The following is a 21757-nucleotide window of genomic DNA, read 5'->3' on the forward strand; positions in this document are numbered from 1 at the left end:
GGACATTCTTGTAACTCTGGTGCACTAATACTGGTTGGTTTTCTTGCTGTCTTTCTACCTTTCACTCTCTCCATAACGTATTACCAAGGACATTCTTCAATCTATTGATTAGCGCAGAGGCCTGGAAGTCAGTTGATGTTCCTACAGGGTCGTTTGTGTTTCTGCTACAAACCTGTTGTGCGACCATGGGCAAGTTAATGTCATCCTATGCCTCTAATTACATCAGCATTGGTGGCTGCTAGCTTTAATTAGCAGTGTTTGTGAACAAATCTTCCAACAAAGATAGTAGTTAAGTGCAAAACACATGTAACTGTGATTTCCATGATGTTCAGCTCTACATCAGTTTTCACAGACCACGGAGAATGGTGTGACTTGTCCATCTTTGTGGGCATGCAAACCATTCCCATCTCCAATGCATCTACGAGTTCGCAAAACACCTCTTGGGGACAGATTCTTCCAGGCCTGTGAGATCCCACATGTGTGTGGGAACAGGGATCCAATTACGACTTCCAGCCTGGTCCCACCATCAGTTAAAGTAGCCTAAGTGCTGCTGTAATTCATCAGGACTTGTAGTAGAGATGATACCTTTTATTAGACCAACACGATTCTTGCAAAAAAAAAATTCTTTAATTTTTAATTTTAATTAATGCTGTAATTCATGACACTGGTGTATGGTTCCTAAGCCAACTACCCTAGTAGAGGATTGGCCCAGCCAGAGTACAGAGTAGGGCCTACGGAATATCAGAAAATGAGTCTCTAAATGCCAGATTTAAAAAAATATTTTGGAATCTAAAGATGCAGAGAGAAGCCTAACAGGATTTCTAAAGCTACCTGAGTGCCTTACAGATGTCACGGTGGGGAGCAGGTCTTTAGGCTCTTCTGAAAACCCTACTTGGTGCCAGTCTGTGTCTCTAGTAGCTTTAATAATCTGACCCTGAGTTTAAGAGGGCTTTTTCTCTTCCCCAGAGACGTCTTTACACCATGATTTCAAGCAAAATATATGCAGTTTAAGGTAATAAATACGAAACCAACCCCTTCCCTCGTTATGAACGCATAGAGCCAAGCCATCCTCCCAAAGTCCTCAGCGGGTCAGAATCTGGATCTCGTCTTATTCCACTGTCTTCAACTATGTTACTTGAAGACGGCACTAAAGCTCTTAAAGATAGAATGTGACCCACTAGAGGGTCCATCAAGTTGTGCAAAGCCCATTAGTTCTTCCCAACTACACATAGTTTGAATTAATGTACAGCATAAATACATGTCCATTAGTACAAAAACTCTACTGCATATCTCAGAATTAGCATAAAGCTACCAGCTGCCTGCTAACACTTCAAGAAATATACCTAGACTCTCCTGGGCATATCTAGAACGCCTTCACCTACCTCCCCCCCCTCCTAAAATTCCTCATTAATAAAACCACTAGCCTAGCATGGGCATTTGATATTGCTTTTAGAAAACCAAATCTGAAGAAGAGTCATTGCTGACTTGCCATAATCTTACCGAAAAGAGGAAGGGAAAAGCTTTTCAACCTATTTTCTGTGTCTGTTGCTTGAAAATGGTTTTGAAATGACACAACGCCAGTAGGAATCACAAATCTAGATTTTGTTCAGGATTACACTGTCCTCAGGAGCTGCAAATTATTCTTGCTGCCGGGTAGCTCATAATACTCAATAGCTGGCTCTTGTTGATTAGGGCAGATGCTTTAGCTGGCCATGGTTAGTAGAGCAATCCACTACTCGAGAACAAAGGACTGTGGCTACAATACCACTTTGCTAATTAACTACAATATTGGGCATTAACTTGAGTGGTTTTCACATATACTATTACATAAGCCCATTCAGGGATAAAAGTAAGTTAGGTTTAGTAAGGGAAATCAATGTTGTCATGGTACTTAGCACTGGAATTAGAGTAGGGATATCCAGGAGACTGAGCTCCTAAATAAATATGCAGAAGTGTAATCTGCAGCTCCCTCTAAAAAGGGCACTGCATTTTATATAACAAGGTCGATGGATGAATCAGAATTAGGTCAGATTATACCAAGTCTCGTGCATTTTAAACGTACGTCTCTATACACACGCTACAACTGTTATCACTTAAATGTTAATTTACTTACAACGTTTGACTGCTAGCAAAGTAAAGTCTATTTATTTCCTTTCCAAAGATTGGTTGACCTTGTTGCATGACTGTAATTAAATATTCATTTAAAAAAAAAAAAATCAATAGTACCAGCTCGGTATATAAAAAAAATTGTAAATTATAGCTCCTCAATAAACTTTTTAGACCGAAGACCCAAAGGCCAAATTGCTTGATGGTGTCCTGTATTTACCTACCTGACCTATGCAGTATATATACATATACTATTTTTCTCAACGCAGGCGGGTGCGGTGACAGTAAATGGAGATGACAAGCAGCTGGAATACTCCAGGCTTCCTCAGAGCATAGTTCCCCAACTCCAACTGAGCAATTCTCCTCCCTGCTCTACCTGTTTAATCACACAGAATCACTTGGCTGGCCACATTTTTATTTTTAAATGCCCAGCATCCTTCTCTAAAAGGCAGCATGCCAACTCACAGCCTTGTCCCTTGTCCAGGCGGAAAAGTTTGACCCGTTATATCACAACATGCATTTCACATGTTTCTCTAACAGCTGAAGGGTATGTGAATCAGTAGCAGCGCCTCTCGAGTTACTTGAACCTCGGGGTTAGACCTGAACGGACCAAACCAAATCCTGTATTTGCCATCCGCCACCTCAGGGAGTAATCCCTTTTGCATCTATCAACACAGCTATTGTCTGGAGCATCAGAAGTAGTTACATTTAGGTCTTTTGATATCCTCACAATCCAAATCTTGTATCTAGCTATAAAAAATTAGAGCATTTCTAAAACATCGATTAATTGTGTTCATTTGGACTTTTCTGCAGAGTAGGACCAGCCATCCTTCTCACTTACCTTGCCCTAGCCACGATGTAGGAATGCTACCATGCTTCCCCAATCATTTTGGCTGCCCGCTCTTCATGGTAGCAACAGCCAACGCAATAACCTGGCAGTAAGTATCAAAGCCATGCTCACATCCATCCAAATCCAGAATCTCAAGCCTTGTTCTCAGCCCTGCCCTTTAACTCTGAACGTGAATATAAACCCTAGTAGAGGAAACCACATCAAAACACAAGTTTAACTTCCTGAACAGACCCAAGGATTTGCAGAGCTGTGCATATGTTGAAAGCATATGGTTTCCTGGATCAGGGCCATCATTTTTGATCCTTTGGCAGAAATAAACCATAGAGCAGAGAGATGAAAGTCGCCTTCATTTTAAAGCTGAACAGAATCACGGTGAGGTCAGCTTCAGCTTCACACTGAATCCAGGATCCTATAAGGGTGGTGCTTTGAAGTCTTTTCAGCATGTGGCAGACAGGATGATGAGTGAGAGAAGCTTGACTGTCTTGCCTAAACCACTATGGCTATTAATTCCTAGCACAAAAAAAAGTCTTTCCCAGTTTTGTCTCTCAGTAATTGGGCGACTTGTCCCTCTTTCTACAACAGGGAATTAAAACATTTTGTTGGCACGAAGGAAAGAAAAAGCATCTTCATTTTACTGATGAAAGGCCCTGACTGCTCACTTTGGACTCACTGATGAAATTCTTGCCAAGACAGGCTAAAGAAGATATATCATTATTTAGAAAATCCCACAATAATTAATCATTTTTGTAAACAAAATCGCAATTTCCAATCAATATTCTACTTGCAAATTGTGGTTCTTAAGTTCACCGTCAATTTTCATCTAGGTCCTCAGCCTCTCAGTATCCTGAAGTGTAGGATTTAGAGAGAAATAACTTATTTAATGTGTTCAGCCTAACCCTGGATAGAAATCCAGTCATTGCCATTGCCCATCCTTGTCCCTTCTGCTGTCACAGTAGAAGAAACTGCATTGTTCATCAGTGACTATATGTAATGACCACCTGATAAATGCATTACAGACGAATGGTATCCAGGTTGCAGCTGTATTGGTCTAGAGGCAAAACCATCTTTTCTTCTATGCCTGAAGAAGGGTCCTTGTGCCTGAAAGCTTGCAAATAAAGACTTTTTGTTGTTGTTGCAAAAATCTAGTTGGTCTAATAAAAGATATCACCTATACCATGAGTTCTGAGTCTTTTTGCAGATGAAAGGCAATTAAACCAGCAACAGCCACAGCTGAAGATGTGATAAATAACTCCTGGAGTCTTTGATGCTTGCTCCCATTACAATTTTTCCATTTAAATTAAAATCTTGGGTAAGTGTTTATGGTCAGGAAAGGCTAATACCACCTGTCAGACTAAGCTGTACAGAGGGCAAGCTTTGAGTTCTCCACAGATTTCTTCACGTGCTACAGTTTTGCCAAGCTCAAGTGATCTTTGCAGCAAATGCTGCCACTGGTCCTGTGTTGTCTAGCGTTTTTGGAGTACCAACAAGAGACCTAGCAACTCAGGGCATGTCTATACTGCAGTGTGGCACCTGTCCCACAGCTGCCTTTAAGGCTAGGGACAGACATTACACATATACCAGTTTAAGTGATCAGAAACTGGTTTAAACGTGTAGCAGAACAGATGGTCAGTGCACATAAACCAGTTTCAAAATGGCTGAAACTGGTTTGAGATAAACCTGGTTGAACGTAGTATCAGCCTTAACAGATTTGGGTCAAACCAGTTTATGCAATGTCTGTCCCAGACTTAAATGTGCTAGCTCAGGGACTTGGAGCAGTGCAACTGGTGTAACGCGGAGCTCGGTGCAGGGTGAGCATTTACCCGTTTTCCCAGGCGAGTTTTGCTGCCATGACTACACCATTAGCCATCCCCGAGCTATTTAGGCAAAAGCCGCAGTCACTGCAATGATTATAAGGTGGACGCATCCTAAGGTTTCGGGTCTCCACCCATACGAGACAGCCACCAGGGATTCAGAAGTCAACTTGAGACAACTAAATGCATCTCCCCCTCAAGTTATACAAAGTTTCACGGAAGTTGTGCAGCCACCGAGGCCTTTTTCCAGCCCTCCAGTTCCCTGTCAGTGCAGTTTCTTTGTGGACGGATATACTTACTTCTTCATCCGTTAGCGTGCCAGATAAGTGCCATCCTTTCACCTGCTTGCTGTTCTTCGAGCTGTACGTTGCCCGCTCCTAGACTAGCAACCACTGTTTCATCCAGAACAAACCAGGTCCCCTACTCGGGTCTATTCTTAAACTTGCTGCACAGCTTACACATGCACATGCTTAAATCTACGTATGCTTTAAATCTGGTGCCTCAACTTAACAAACACTGACCCCTTTCGGTCGCTCTTCTTCAGTGCCTCAGATCTTTCTTGCCTGTAATGTTTGCTCACCCTCCCCAAGCTTTGCATTCAGAAAGGCTGCACTGATCTGCCCGGGCTTTCAAAGAGCACCTGACCTTACTGATTTCCAAAGGTCACATTGTAAGAAAACGGTTTTATCATCTCGGGGTCTTTTTTTCCACCCCCCGTACCCAACCTCTGCTGCTAGCTGCGGCCAGTTTCCAGGCTGCGCTTGACGGTGAGTCTCGAACCTTCTCAAGTTCTGCCAAAAGATTTTCCACCTCTCTCTCTGCCGTGATTTACGTGCTCCACTTCTTTTCTTTGTTCCCATAGTAAATCAGGAGATTAAAGCCAGCTGGAGGAACCCGTAAACCCGAGGCAGGAGACGAACTGCAGTAATTAATAAGATTTGTTTTATGAAGTCAGTCTTTTCCTTTCACCTTCCTCGACGAAATGAGTCCACAGGTCTCATGACAGCCCCGAACGGGGAGGGCAGACATCCATTTTGCAGAACCACAGCCATCACAAGCGTCAATTCTAGTTTCAGCAGAGGATCCAAAGGCTAAGAGGGACACGGAGCATGACCTAGTTGGTATCTTATGCTCTCTAACATGCCTGTTTAGTCTGGGCAGTACCCAGAAAGAGCAAGGATCACTGTGTGGACACGGGAGATCTCAGCTAAATTCTTAGTGTAGCCTCTGGCTTCTTGCGTAATCGCAGGTATGTCTCCCAGCTACTCCTTGCTTTGTTCTACCTGAGTAAATGGGCATCATGATGCTTTTGCTCATGTTGTCTGTTTAAACTGCAAGCTCTTTGGGGCAGGGGCTCTCTTTAACTTTACCGGGCCATATCCTAGATGCGACTTTCCTGCTATTTCAGGTTTGGCATCTGTTACAAGCATCACCCCCAGATGTGTTTTGGAAGGATTTCTAAATTGTGAGCAACCGTTAAGTTGTTAGTCATTCTTATAAAGGGTGGCTCTTGCCCGCCACCTCTCCTGCTCTGTCCAGGAAGTGGGTTTTTGCATGGGGTTGTCAGGTACAGTCCTCAGGAAATGGTTTCCAGGCCGTGTTATGATCACTTTCTCGATAAACTCTCTAATTCTGGGTACTTGGCAAGGACAGAAGACAGCAAATGTGAAAAATGACAGTGATCAAATGCTTCATCTTGGCATGTCAAAATATTTGGTTCAAATTCAGTAGTACTTCTAGTAGTAATAGCATCAGCAGTTTTGCAAACGTGCCTAGGATGTCCTTGTGCTAGGTGCTGTACAAATACAGAGGGCAAAGCACATTTAACCCAAAGAGCTTGCTATCCAAGTGGAAAACAAGGAGAGAAACAAGGAAATCACGAGCCGATCCTGGTCAGCATGACAGCAGTTCATACTAAATTCCTTCCCTCCATGTGACCTACTGCAGGAGACGTATTTGTACTGGAACGCCTTTGACACAAGCAAACTGAAACAACTGCAAAATTTCACTGCAGAGAAAGTCTTTGAAAAAAAAATTTTTCTTTTTTCTTAAAATTTGTCGGTCAATCTTGAAACAACAACAACAACAAAGTCATTTTACGCTGAAAAGTCAAAACATTTCATGTAGAGAATGTCAAAACAAAATGCTTGGCATTTCCCAAAGAAAACATTTTGAAATAAAAATACGCTGTTTGAATACTGTTGCAACATTTGTTTTTAGATATTCTCCCATATTTCCCAGCTGAATGTATTCACTACATTACACCTACCACTCAATCCCTCTGCAAGTGCATTGTTTTTTCAAAACTATTAACCGTTGACAAATGTTTGTTCAGATCTAGGGAAAAGCGCTAAGCCTGAGAACTCACTTCTCCCAGCTCGCCCTGCGTAGCTGGCCAGGGTTTAAGCAGTGATTCCCAACTAGGGTGCTGCAGCAACCTGAGCTACAAGGAGATCCTTTTGAAGGTGCCAAGCAACATTAGCACTGCTAGGTGTGCAAACACCTATGCATAATTCCCACAACAAACACAAGAGCTTTCAAATGGAAATTTATGATGTCAAAAACTTTCAGACCTACTGTGGCCGGAGCTGTTTGTAACAGAAAAATTACTCCGCTCTTTTTCTGTAGCCAAAAAAAGGAGTGCACACGAAGATCTGGCATTTTCTGATGGGGCCCTTGGGGCAAAAAAGGCTGAGGACCACTGACTTAAGGCACGCTGCAAGACCCTCTACCCTCCCCTTATCCAAGCTGTTGAGAAGAAGGTAGAGTACAGGTTTCCCTCGCTTTCTGCGGGTTCTGTACGTGCGAATTCGCTCTTATGCAATGACCCCTTTTATACCAAAAAACTGTTGTATGCAAGCTAAATTCCCTCTTATGCGATCGGTGCGGTGGCAACCTGCAGTCAGCTGGTTTGCGCGGTGCGTTGTGGGAGTGACATGCACCCAAATATAGTCTCCCATGTGGATCTGTGCTCCTCGCTCATTGTCTGCGACACGTGTTTCTGTAGTTACCATCCCCATTATGGCTTCTAAGCATCCCTCTAGCTTATCCCCTACCCCTCTCTGCTGCTGGTGGGTACCAAAATCGTCTTGTAAAACTGGTAGAAATGGGGTCTGGGGGTCAGTACAGTTGAGGTCTTGGAACATATCCCTATTTGTTACATTGTAACGTGTGTTCCCTTTATGTGAATTCGAGTTATGCGCTGTTTTCCAGGAACGTATGTACAGCTTAAAGCAAGGGAAACCTATGTTCATAGGCCATCCTTCTGTATTGTTTTATGAGACTTGCAAAGAAAACCAAGTGATCTGGAAACCCAGTTCGTTTTCATTCCAGTGGGAATCGGTGCTTCACTTTCCTTAAAAGATCTGCTGCAAAGCAAGGAACCAGGTCTGGTAGCTATCTCTTCTGACCGTTTACTGTTTTAAGTCACGAAACCAATCTGCTTTTGGTTTAGTCCCTTTAAATGATTAACTCTCAGTTGCAGGGTTTTTGGTTCGAGTTGTGTTAGTCTAAGGACACAGGCAGGCAAGCTTCTTCGGGTAGACGTGATACCTTTTAGTAGACCAACTGAGTAGTTGGAAAAAAGCTCTTTGCAAGCTTTCTGGCGTGACCATCCTTTTGCAGGCATAGGGAGTCTGCCGTTATAAGATCTCCTTGGAGCAGAGACTCCTCATGCCCGAACAAGGGTGCTTGTGCCCGAAAGCTTGCAAAGAATGTTTTTGCTAAGTACTCAGTTGGTCTAATAAAAGATATCACATCTCCCCAAAGAAGCTTGCCCGCCTAACTCTAGGTTAGCACTCCCAATCCCCACAAACTCTGAGTCAACCACTGGTTTGTTTTAAATGGAAGAAAAAGAGACTGTTTCAGTTCAACTTGGCTACCGATATTTGAGTCACGGAGCTCGGTGAATAAGCTTCTAAAATATCTCAGAGGAAAACTGCTTTCCACAGCATTGAAAGTTAATACCTTTCCCCTGGTATTATTTAAAGGATTATAAGAAAGAGAGGAGGGGGGTGGGAAAAAAAACTCCTATATATGCAGGAGTGATCTACACTATGTTGAGACTCTCGGGTTGTCTTTCTGGCTGAGAGGAAACTAAATCTGAATTTACAACCTGTTAACACTCTGCCTCTAGCAAAGATAAACAGTGCAGCCTCTGGAAGCTGTCGCAGGGCTGCTTCTGCGTTTAACTTGGATCAGCCGGGCAGTCGGGATCCGAGGAGAAACAACAGCCGCGTGGCACAAGTGCCGCTGCGAGGTGCTGAGTCGGTCTGGCTCAGCTCTGACCCTGCCTCCGAGAAAGGACAAGGCCATTTAATACTAGGGCAGTTCACAGCAACTCTCAAAACACAAAGTAGTTCCTGCTGCAAAAGCTCTACTCGACCCCTGCCCGTGATGACTGGATTGATGGGGGTCATTTGGGTCAAACTAAGAATGACCGGATGGTGTCCGGCTCAAATGATCAGAGCAATGCCAAGTTGGAAAGAAGCAAAAGAGACCTGGTTCAGTTCTCTAGGCAGGCACCAAATAGTCTCAGCTTCACATAACCCCTACTCACTTCTGACTCCCTAACCCCTGTCCTACAAAACCCAGAGATTTTTTTTTTTTTGGCCAAGTCTTACCATTTTATCACAAGTCTTAGGGTAACTAGCATTTTGCCTAGAGCCCTACTTCCAGAACCATGAGAATATCTGAGAATCTCAGGATTTATCTTAAAAAGCCCCCAAAAGTTTCTATTCCCCTGGGTTACAGAAGAAAAAATGAAAGCATGGACCCAAGTGTTTCCCGTATAAAGATCCTAAACTTAATATATATATATATTTTTTTAACTCTCACACTGTTTCAGACAATAATGTTTTCACAAGAGTAGGGTCAGCAGTACTAACGTCATGATCAGACCCCTCTGTAACTCCTTCCAACTCTAGCACTGCGGTGTCCAACGCTTCCCATTGATCCCAGGCTCCCAGGAAGTCAACAGCAGTTCTGGATGCACAAGGTAAGCAAGTTCAAGACCTGAATGGGAGACAGATGATTTCTTGGTGCTTGCAAAATGTTCCCGAAAACATTCTGCAGCCATTTTATATGTGTTGACAATATCTAAGCACAGGCAAAATGTTCCTGGTAGCCTTGAATTCAAAGTCCTGGGAGAAAACAAACAAGATTCACATGCCACAAACTTCGGATACAAGGAACAAGAAAAAAGCTGATGTATAATCGCTCCTCGCTGCAGCAGGGGTGCGTTGTGGGCGAGTCCCACGAGCTGCTATTATTTGCATGAGGAAAGCCCACAGAAAGGGACCTTCACACAGCTAGACGTGGCGCCTTCTTCCCTGCTTTATCAGCAGAGGAAATTGAGGCAGCCGTCCGACACACAAACACGCCTGCTACGACGTGCAGATAGGAAACTGTGCAGAAATCCAGGGAAGGGACTTAGCCACACTTGCTAAAAATGACCTCTCCAGCTCCACAGCCCTGTATTGCAGGATTACAGCCATCTTTGTGATAAGTGCACCCAGATTACACTCACCACGGCGTGCACTTTTCATTATTATGGCAAAATCTCTGAGCTGAGTATTCATGGCATTGCCCCAGCTGGCACTGCAAGGGCAGCGCTGAGAAGAACGCGTACCGTTTCCAGTATTTATTAGGACTATTACTTAGAACCTATGTGACTTTTTGAAGTCATCTTCTTTCCCTGCAGTCCCTTGGTATCCATAATCCTATCCTCAATCCCCCTCTGGCAACTGTTCTCGCTGCCCTTTGCCACCAGCCCTGCAGACTAGAACGTTTCTTTTCCTCTCTGCTAAGAAGGATCCTATGCTCGTGAGCTCAACTGCTAGGCGAACGAAGGACCAGTGCACTGAGAATATCAGTAGGGAATGGGAAGGCTATGGGTCCCATTGGAAGGGTGGTGCATTACCATTCAATTGATGGTTCGTGGCATCCTTTACCTCCTGAAGTGCTGTGCAGAATTGTCCATACCATTGTGCTTTGTAGAGTCTTGTTTAATGTGCTTTAAGAGTTGGGACTCCTACCATTTCCTTGGGAGAGCATGCCTTAGCGGTCCCCCAGCTTTCCAAAGCGCTCTCACTGGTAGCACCTACTGGTGCAACTCTTAAGGCAGTGGAACGTGTGCTCCCATTAGTGAACAGGTCAGTCCTGTTTCCTCCTCCTCCCTTTTAATGGTAGCTAGTCACCAGGGAGAACCCTTTGACTTGCTTGAGTGGAAGGACTACAGTCAAGAAAGTGAGAAGCGTGCCGAGCAAAGCAGGTAACAGGAGAATCAACCCAACGGGTTCCAATGATTCCAGTTACAAAACAGCACCAGTATTTGGTAAGACCTTTTGCCTCCCTCAGTAATCCTTGCCTTTGCACACTGATCTCAGCATCTTCCATCTTAATCTGAATGCTCGAAGTCTGTAGGAAACGCTCTGAAGGCAGTCTAGTGGGATGCGCTGGACAAAGCTGCTAGCTCTTATGAGCCAACTGAATCTTAATCTATTTAAGACTGCTGTATCGTTGGGACCATGCGTGCAGTCAGCTTACCCCCAAAATAGCACAAATCCTCTTGCCTTGAGGCTGCTGCAAACAACACATGTTTTTTTATGGCCTGCTCCAAACCCCATTGATGAAGTCGAGAAAAGACTCGCACCGACCTCTGAGTTTTGGATCGGATTCATAAAGCGCGTTCGTATAACTTGCCTTGGGGCCAAAGCGTGGGCAGCTTGACCCTATGAACACTGCAGCCCCAAAGGCAAAAGGAGCACGTGAATACAATTAGGGATGGGGGTGTCTCAGGGGAGGTCAGTAACTGGGGGAAACTCTCCAAGTATGCTTAAGCAACTTGTTTCCATTTGCACAGGTTTTTTTTCCCTGTAACTTAAATCCACATTTTGATTTCCTTAAGGGGTGAATCAGTGGAAAGATGAACACATCTTTTTCCAATTATTGAGAAACCTGTGTTTTATATTAGAGAGCCAAGAATACTTCTGATTCCAGGGGGTACAAATGGGCTCTGGGCATACTATATACATGGGGCTTCCCCGCCTCCTTCACTGCTTTCCCCTTGCATCTCCAGCGGCAGTGCATTCACGTGCCACAGTGTCTGCACTCCAGTGGACCTGCCCAGTCAAGGCCATTTTTTTCCCCCCGTCGGGTTCTCTTTTTCCTGGCCTTTCCTTGGTCCTTAATTCACAGATCTAAGTCAAACACAAACTCAGTTATCACTGAATTGGCATTGAACTTCACAGCCCACCCAACCCTTCCCTTCACTAAGGGAAGCCAGAATGGATTCTGAATCCAGTCTTAGCTCTTTGGTTTCTTATTTACAGGAATCTGGCTTGCTGTTAGGCCACTGTGGCATGCAGAGATTTTCATTCATTTCATCCTTTGAAGGGAATGCATTATTAAAAGCAAAGCAGGGGTTTTCTTAAACTTGGATTTAAGCCCCACTTCTTGAAGGTCTTGGACGAGATGAACTTGAGCAGTTATGGGACATAATGACATGAAAACATCCTCACAGCTCCTAGACAATGCTCTAGTGAGGCGACACTCTTCTTTGCCCCACATCATGAGTCTATGAAGGCTGTTTCTCCTGAGCAGCCACTCCATCCCTCTCTAGGACACACTCTTTCCATTGTAAAACTAGAACGTCATGGCCCGGGAGCCTAGCTAAGATCTTTCCTCATTAAATAAGTGAGGCCCAATTTGTCTGCTGCAGGATACTGGACCAACACTGATGCGGAGGAAACCATGCTTTATGAGTAGACAAACTGACAAGGGGACCGGCTGTTCTGATGATCACTCCTTTTAGGATCTCTAGGTTTTGGGGGTGAGGGATGAAAACGAATGTAGACTACAGGTTGCCCACTTCCCCCTTCAAACCGGGAATCTGCCATGACCTGATTGAGCATTCATCCACCTGTTACTGAAAGATGTCCTGACCACAGCTTCCTAGAGAGACAGAATGGGAAATATCACCCGTTCTTGCTAGCTCCTAAATGCCATCTGGAAGACTTAAGATCCTGTTATCACCCTTAAGACTTAAGATCCTGTTGTCACCCTTTCCTTGCGTCTGTTCCTTTCCTTCCCTTCCCCATTTTATTTTTCCTTCTGCTCTATCACACTTTATTGCCTTCTGTTTAATGAGCACCTGGCCAAGATGGTCTTTTCCCCAACACTGCTGTGGGCCCTTGACCAGACTGGAAATTTAAAGCAGTGGTCCAAAACGGCCTGGTACCAATTTGCTGCATCTCAGAGTGACCGATAAGAGACACGTGCTGCACCCATGCTCCTCTAATACAGCCCAGACAGACGTTACAGAAGGTGCTCTGTGTTGAAACATCTTCATCTGATCCCTTGTTCAGGGAGGGGTCAGCTTTTCACCTGACTGCCCATCTTTGAAGCTGTCTGCAGCCATGCACTTGTGTTTGGTCATGGCTATAAACTGCTTTCTGTGGTCAGATCAGGCAAAAATGGTCACTTCTGTCTGTGCCCATAGTGATACGGCAAGTAGGAGTCAGCACCAGAGAAAAAACCCGTATTTTTTGCTGTTTGCTCCCCCCATTTGCATGCATTTGTCTCATTTTCTCTTGAAGGAAGCAGGAACAAATTTTAACATCAGTCACAACAATAGCTCCCAAACATCTCAGCTAATTTTCTGTCACGAAGGATAACAACTCCCAACTTTAATACCATCCAACCACTGTCAAACAAGGTTTTGTTCCCCAATAAAATCTCTCTCCAGTTCAAAGGAAAGGGAATGAAGGTACAGTTACAAGGCACGCCTTTCTTAAACCTTTACATTTCAAGTACGTCACGTGCTTCTCCTTTTCCGCGGAAAAGGTCAAAAAGATTTTTAATGGGAGTGGTTGCCATGGGACTAAGCAGGCAACAGTCCCTCTATTTGAAGCCCTGAACCTTGTTCAACTGCTTCGTCTGTACAGTGACAGGGTCACATTAAACCCTTTGACTCCCTGGTCCCGTTTATTCCATGAAAATTAACTCGGCCATTATCTGGATGGGATGTCAGACATGCTCTGGGGCAATGATCACATTGTTCCCTACTTGTTGGCCCTCACAACAGTTCCTCTTTCAGGGACCTGTAATGCTGGAGCTTGCATCGACGCAGAATGGATGACTCCAGAGTCCGGCAGCCACAATAAACAAAGTGAAGTCCTGACAGGCCACCGAATTGTTCAACTCCTTTGATGTACTGCAGGAATCAGTGGAAAAGATCGTGTGGTGCATTTAAAGAGAACCAGCTGCCAGGGAAAAGCTAGGGGAAATGGCTCACTCCTGGGAGAAGATGCTCAACTAACGGCTGGTTGGCTCAGACATTAAGCTACTCAAACGTTTTTTAATGAATCAGTATCTTTATCACATTCACTGAGCTTTCCCTTTTCTTCCCGCGGAATAAAAATGAGCACAAACCGCACTCTCCTGCCATCTTCCAGGGAGCTATTTTTTCCCCGCTCCATGACTCTCCCCAAAAGTCATTTCAATTCATCCGAATGCAGCTGGCTCCTAACTGCAGGGATGAAAATCATTTTGTTTCAGCTTGATGCAGCAGAAACGCACAACACCCAAATAGCACGTGACAGAAGAGCAGCACACAGAGGCACCTTCTTTAGGATTGCCCGGGCGACGGCAGCAACAAAAGGATTCGGGTTTCTACGAACGCTGAAACGGCTCCTGACCGACAGGAGTTGCGAGAGAGTCCCAAACGGGCACCAAATACAGGGCCATACACGTGAACGCTCACAGAGACGCCCGCGGAGTTTCAAGGCTCTCAAATCCCCGTCGCAGAACCTCTCTGCAGGCCCTCAGACTTCCCCGAACCTTTTATACAACCTTCATTTCTTTTCCCCTTTGGCCAGTCTTGACTTTGTCATTTAGTTGACTTCGCTGTCAGCCTTCGAAGAGCCAAACTCCGTGGGGGCAGCTACCCCAGTGCTATGCTGGCTTATTGACTTTAATGGAAGACATGGTTTATCATGTCTGCAAAAGAAACCGTGCTGGCAGTCCTGAACACCGCATTGCCCATTCTCACAATTTTATCGTGAATCTTGTGGGATTTGCTGTTTTTCATAAAGCCCCAGCTCCCGGATACAAGCGGCTATGTGAGAATCTCAGTTCTTGTTAATAGAAAAAAGAAAAAGTTGTCCGCTCCTTGGTTGCAGAGGAGGAAAGTCTGAAAGAAGGAATGAGTGAGCATAAAAGATTTGGGAAATTCAGGCAAATAAAAAGAGCTAAAAAAATGTATTGTGATTAAAAATGCTATGAATGCTGGAGGCCTGACTCCTGATTTTTGAAAATTGGGGACTCACAATCCTTCTGTAAATCCTTTGGTTATCCTAATATCTAGTAACGGCCCCACCAGAGCAGAGTAAATCCACAGCACTGTGCCAGTGGCTTCCCCACTATTTTGGAGAGTCTCCCTATAGAGCACATATGGGAAATTTGGTCCACCCAGCCATTCACGCTGCTGTAGGGACTGCCAACAAAGAGCATCCTTTGTGGTGGAGGTTTTGATGTTGGCTTCCATCCAGCGCGAATGTGAATGAGATTGCTCATTTTACATAAGCCACCCAGCAGCCATCAGATGGCAGCACTACTGGACTTGCACTCTCTGCAAGCCAGTCAATTTAAGGCTTGGCAAGCCTATGCCAGTCCCCCGAGCCATTCACTTCCTTATTTGAAGGGTCTCAGATAACACCACTAAGAGTTATGGAATACACAACAACCAGGGATACAGCGAAATGACAAGTACAAAGAGAGGAATATGAATAATATACAGAAGAGGCCATTATTCTATGTACTGCAGCAGAGCATTTCTGCTCCTTACAAAAGGGGGAATTTATCTTTCTTTGATCAGAGGCGACGGAGCCAGAATGCTAATGAAATCTAAAAAAAATAAATAAAAAAAGAGGAGGGAAATAAGAAAGCTACTTGCAATTTCACTTTGATTTTGTCAGCTGATCGTGAGATTACAAATTTATTCTCTGTTTAATTTAGCCACGGGAGGGATTAATCATTCAGTCTGCCTGCCCTTTCTTCTACAGTTTTTCTTGCCTGTCTTTCAGTAGAGCTCACCCTGTTGGTTGTCACCCTCTCCAGCCTGACCCTATTCGGGATTCTTGGCAGTCTGAGAGCGGGACTGGATTATCAGGGCCTGATTCTGCTCTTGGGGACAGAAGTTTTAACCCCACTCAAGTCAACGGAGATGTTTCTGGCTGGCCATGGTGAGCGGTAGCCAAATTAAGTGTTTAGTTACCTTCTGAACTTTCCCAGTTTCTCTCTTTTTGCTCTCGTTGGCTTTTCTGTTTCTCTGCTAGTCTAAGGTCGGGGGAACCTGATAAAACAAAATTATATTGTAGGACATAAGGCAGAGCCTTCATACCCTGAACCACTAGGCCACTCTGCTTCAACGTCACCCAATCTCCGCTGTGAACATAGAATAACAGTCCACGTTCTCTATTTAAATGGAAAGCTAAAATAGCCCCCAGGGTCTCAGACCCCTACATACAAGGTCTGTTTTCTTCATTGAGAGGAAAAGCAGTTCTTAACTGCTGGCACAGAAAGTCACTTGGGTGAATAAACGCTGATCGGATACTTTTGCATTATGTAAAAAAATGCTGCCAGTATTAACTCCAAGTAATCAAACAGTTAATAAAGCTAGTTTCCATTTAATATCCAGAAAGTGTCCCAGACCTTGCAATAAATCAATACTTTACTGTGCTGTAATACTGAACTGTCCAAAGCTGTATTCTAGTCCACAGGATGCCATTGTTCATGATATTATTTTACTCTGCACCCTGACAGGCTGATATCCCCTTTGTTTATTAAATTCAAAGCCCCCCACTCTCCCAAATACAGGTCTTGAATAATAATAAAGCCCAGGCAAAGAAGATGAAGCCAGAAACCAGTTTAAATGCATAATTATGGTTTCATATCTGAAAAGCTTTGGAAGAAGTTTGTCAATATTGACATTATAAATCCTCGTTTCCATTGTTTTCGAGTTTTTGAAAGATACACAGCATAGGATGGTAATATTACCTAGTGATCAGAGCAGGGGATGAAGAGTCAGGACTCCTGAATGCTATTTTCGGTTACCTGCCCACAGTCACACAGCCGAGTCACTTAACCAGTCTGTGCCTCTGTATATTTATCTGACAAATGGAGACAATGCTTGCCTACCTCCTAGGCAAATTGTGTGTGAATTAATTGACATTTGAAAGCACTGAGAGGTGCTTGGCTGATATGTCCTGTGGAACAGTAGACTAATTCCACTTCATAAAAGTCCCACATATATAAGGTGTCTAAAAATAATACACTGAGCCAGAATTTCACTACCTGCCTTCCATATTTATGCTGCGGTACTTAAGGATCATAGACCTGCCAATGCCATCTTGCCTGGGGAGAGGTGCCTTGTCCCATTTGTCCCCTTCCTGACTGCGACTTTGCTAACAACACAGACACTGAACCCCATGCATCCTCCCTGGGCTCAGCTGCTCCCCAAATTCCTGCTGCAGGGCTCCAATGTCCGAAAGGGACCTCCTGGGTCATCTGTTTCCCCCTGCAGTTGAAGGCAACCGCATCGCATAATCCCATTTCAGAAGCTTACCAAGCTCCATCTTAAAACCAAATAGATGTCTTGCCCCCAGGGGTACCAGAAAGCTCTTGGACTTACGTCTACAACATCAACATTGGCCAGCAGCAAATGCTCTATCAGGACTAACTTCTGAAGGCTTGAAATAACACATTCGGCATGTGCAGCTAAGGTGACTCAGAAAGTAGGCTGCAAGATATAGTTACACCCTTGCCACCCACCCAAGGAACGTGCCAGGCCACCCATCTTTCTAGAGCAGGGGGCGGCAATGTTTTTGGAGAGAGTGCCAAAAACACCTGCAAGCTCAGCTGGAAGATGCTGGCGTGCCAGGAGTGGATGGGGCCCAATCTTTGTTGCGGCACCGCAGCCCTGGCCTCGTCCCTGCTGTCTGCCCCAAGGTGCGCGTGCCACTCAAAATGCCTTTGCGTGCTGCACTCCGGCACCCGTGCCAGGGGTTGCTTACCCCTGTTCTAGAGCAATGCAACCTGACTCACCTGGAGATCACACCACTCCCCTGCTGGCTCAGCGGGGCAAGGGTGTTAGAGTATGATGTGAGGCCAAATGGGTGCAAACTGGTGGATCTGGCTAGCAGCTGGATTCCACTTCCCAGATGCCCCTGCCTGTGCGGCTCTTGGTCGATCTCCCAGGGTGCCCAAGGAGACTGGCCGGGAGCTGCCTGGGCAGGGAGCTGCTCCGGGGCCGGGATCTGGGGGCGGAGCTGCAACCTGCTCCCGACATGCCCCTGCTGGCTGAACCCACGCTCATCGCAGGGGTGTGTGGGCAGCAGATCACAGCTCTGCCCTGGCCCCAGCCTCACGCTGTTACCACCCCAAGATCCCGGGATCTTCCTGGCCCTGCCCACCCAGATGAGCCGGGATTCCCATGCATTAGGGGCTGGATCCAGCGGCGGCAGCTGCAGGGGCTGCTGGGAAATGGATTCCATCTCAGGCCGGATCCAGGCCATGGTCCGGACCTTGCCCACCCCAGCGCTAAGCTCTTCTCACGTACAGGTCATCACCCTGCCAGGCACCGACGCTTTGCTCCTACCAAGTTTTCATGCCTTCCGCTTTGACAGTGGAGTCTGCATATCCACATTAAAAATGCTGTCACAGCCATAATCCCCTAGTCCTTGCACCAGCTAATTTATCACTTTGCCTGCATTAGGACTGCAAGATTAGCCTTTTCATCAGCCAACCCAAACCTAACCACTGTAAAATGCATTTATCTGTCATTTACGTGATCTCTTTCAATATCATCCAGGCTCTCTGAATCCTTTTGAACTCATTTCCAGGAATCCCTGTGCTCTCCCTAATCCTACCATACTGGGGACTTTCAAAAAGATTTTGCTATCAGTCCATTTGAAAATAAAGAAAACCCTCTTTGCTTACTTGGGAATTTCTTTGGAAATGTACATTTAATTTCTCTCCGAATTCCCCAGCCTCTATTTGTAAAGATGGCATTTGAAAGACCAATGACCTACTTTTTTAGTTTTTATTTATACCTCTGCAGCTCACAGAGCTTAAAGCTCTAGAAGGAACGCGTTTCCAGCAGTGTATGCTGGATCTTCTGCGCCTAATGACATTTATCTAAGGCTTCTGGTAACAGGGGATGGTAGCTGAGCTGCAGTAATACCAAGAGTAATGCTAGGTTCACAAAAGCAATAAATGTGTCCCATGAACGGCAGTGGGGAACTTTAATTTCCAGGGGAGAAAGGGAGGAAGGGTGAATGGAGTTATTATTATGTTTAGATAAAAGAATCTTCCAAACAGGTTTCTGTAGCAAAGTAACCAAAGACTTACTCCTGGAAACTACGCACAATCTATTTTCATGATCAAGATTTTATCTTTGCGCACGTTCAGCAAGGATTAGGAGAAGTAGTAAATGCCCAGGTTCTTACATAAACTAAGGAGCAACCTTGCAAAAGGTGCAGCAGAAGGCATGATTTGGTCTGCAACACTGTCTTCATGAAAGGTGATTTTGCATGAGAAGGAAAGCCTGATTTTCACAGATCAGGCTGAGCCCTGAGGGCTCTGAGAAAAATGCCATTGTCCTTTTACTTCTAAACGGAAGAATTTCACATAGGAGCCACTGACAAAATTAACATGGGACCCCACAGTGCTATTTTTACTAAAAGGGTCACTTTTCAGAATAGAATCACAAGCACTTTAAATCAGGGGCTTTGTTAATGGGATAAGTGCATTTGCCTCTTGCGGGCCTAAAAAATAAAGTACAGAGAACAAACACATGGAATATGCCCTAGGCAGGAGATATTTTTGTCCTAACATTAGTGGGAAAAGAGCAGACTTCTGTTTTGATTCAGTCTCTAGTGCCAAATGATTTTATTTTAGAATTGCCGTTTTCATGCAACTGATGTCTTGATATTGGTGCACCTGGCTCTGTAGGGGATGTCATGCTGGGTGCACCCAGGATGGAGGCATCAAAACCCACAAAGTCACTTTTGCAGTATTGTCAACCCCAGCTGTTCAAGAATGATGAGCTTGGGGCCCCCAAAATCATGAGATCTTTGATGTTTTTATTATTTTCCTTCTCTTTCTCTCTCTCTCTGACACACACACTTCTTTAAAAAAAGTTGTGCATGTGCATGTACAAACCTTTCTCTGCAAACTTCAGGGATAGAAACTTACTTTTTTTTTTTTTTAATGAAAGTTGAGATTCTCCTGAAATCCCAAGATGCCTAAAACAGGAGCTTTAAGAAACACACTATGGCTGCCTATACACGTGCTCCAATGCGTTCTAATTACAACGCTTTCGCATCAAATTTCAAATTGGCTGCAAGGACCCTTTAACTAAAGCTTGTTGAATGAGCTTTAGATAAAGTGTCCTGTGGTCATTTTTAAACGTGTGGGGGCTTAATACATGTGATGTTGAAGCATTTCAATAACCACTCTAATTAACGCCCCCACCCATCACATTCCCAAGCATGTGTATAGGCACCCTGTGAGACTTGTGACAGTATTGTGATAATTGGCAGCAATGGTTTTGACAATGCTACCATGGTTACAAACATTTTACAAATGCTTAAGTCTGAAAATGCCAACTACCTGAGAGATGGGATGGCTTAGCCCGCTGAATTGTATTAGTACCATATAGCCAGGCAATCAGATACATGCAAAGCATACGGTCTACAGAGATTTTTAGGTCTCCCGCTAGCACCGCCTGGGCTTTAGAGCAGGTCTGTACAACCTCCTTCCAGACTCCAGACTCCTCCCCTAACAAAATGAATCCCACTCACGCAGTCCTGCTAAGAGGTACCCGCACTGGAGATGGCTTGACAGCAGCCCTGAGCACAAGTCTCCTCTCTGTGCTACTCTCAGGGTCTCCTAGGGCACGCTCAGGGCTGTTTTGAGCCTTCTGCTCTAATTGCTGGCCTTTGTCCCACCCAGTGCGAGAGAGCAGGTGCAGCCTGTTTTAGCAGCAGCAGACCCAGGGTCAGAGGCATGGCTTTAAGAGTCTGGGTATCCCGGCTTCCAATGCTGGCTGTGGCTCAGCCACGGAACTGCTGCTGTGCCTTTGGTAATACCAATCACTCTTATTTATCCCATCTTCAACAGGTCTAAAATGACTTTCTGACCTCAGAGGTGTGTGGTGAGGCTTCCACCCGTGTTAGCAAAGTACTCTGAAGCTGGGAAATGAAATGCATCGCTACCTACCAGCAGTACCCAAGAACTCAAGGTTTTGGGATTATCTTTGTGCCGGAATTTCTTTGAGAAAAAGGCCTGTAAAAGCAACATGTTAGCGCTCACTTCTGGGAAAGTTTGTGATTCCTGTTCAAACTTCTCAGCACACAATTGAGCCCGCAGACTGATCAAGCTGGAAAAAAAAAAAACTGCTGCTCTTGAGCATGTTACAACCACTTACCATTCCCCTCCAGAGAACTCCACTGTCTTTGTCTCAACCTTTAAAAAATGCACAAGCAAACAGCTGAAGCTCCATGTAGTCTATTTTGATTTTGATCCCACAGGGCCACCTCTTTCAAAGGAATGCACTTTTTGGTTTCCATGCTTTACACTTATAGAGTCACTGATAGAAAACTTAAGTAGGAAGAGAATTGGGAGTCCCTTCGATGCTAGAGAGTGGGAGTGATTTGTGACAAGCAGCCTAGCGCAACAAGAAACCACTCAGAACCACATTAGGCACCGGCTTCTCTCATTTCAGTTCAGTTTTGTTACATCCTCTGAGAGCAACAGGACCTAGATGTACGGCTTCCTTTTTTTTATTTTCCCAGAAAAACTGGGGGACATGAAAATTGCTACATTTTCGAGTTTGGCTCCCTTGGACAATACCAAGGAATAATGAAATGAAAACTAGTTTACATGGTATTCTCAGTTTAAGGCAAGGAGCTGACAAGATGCGTTGCGG

General features: G+C 44.8%; 1 protein-coding gene across 3 annotated transcripts in view; it reads right to left on the reverse strand.

Moving 5' to 3' along the window:
• The window catches only part of TMEM132C (transmembrane protein 132C), a 291319-nt gene that overhangs the window by 132643 nt on the left and 136919 nt on the right, over positions 1-21757 (reverse strand). The gene's annotated exons all lie outside the window — the stretch shown is intronic.

The sequence above is a fragment of the Crocodylus siamensis genome, chromosome 9 (genome assembly GCF_052110815.1).
Source record: "Crocodylus siamensis isolate JL-2025a chromosome 9, ASM5211081v1, whole genome shotgun sequence".
In the NCBI taxonomy this organism is placed as follows: domain Eukaryota; kingdom Metazoa; phylum Chordata; order Crocodylia; family Crocodylidae; genus Crocodylus; species Crocodylus siamensis.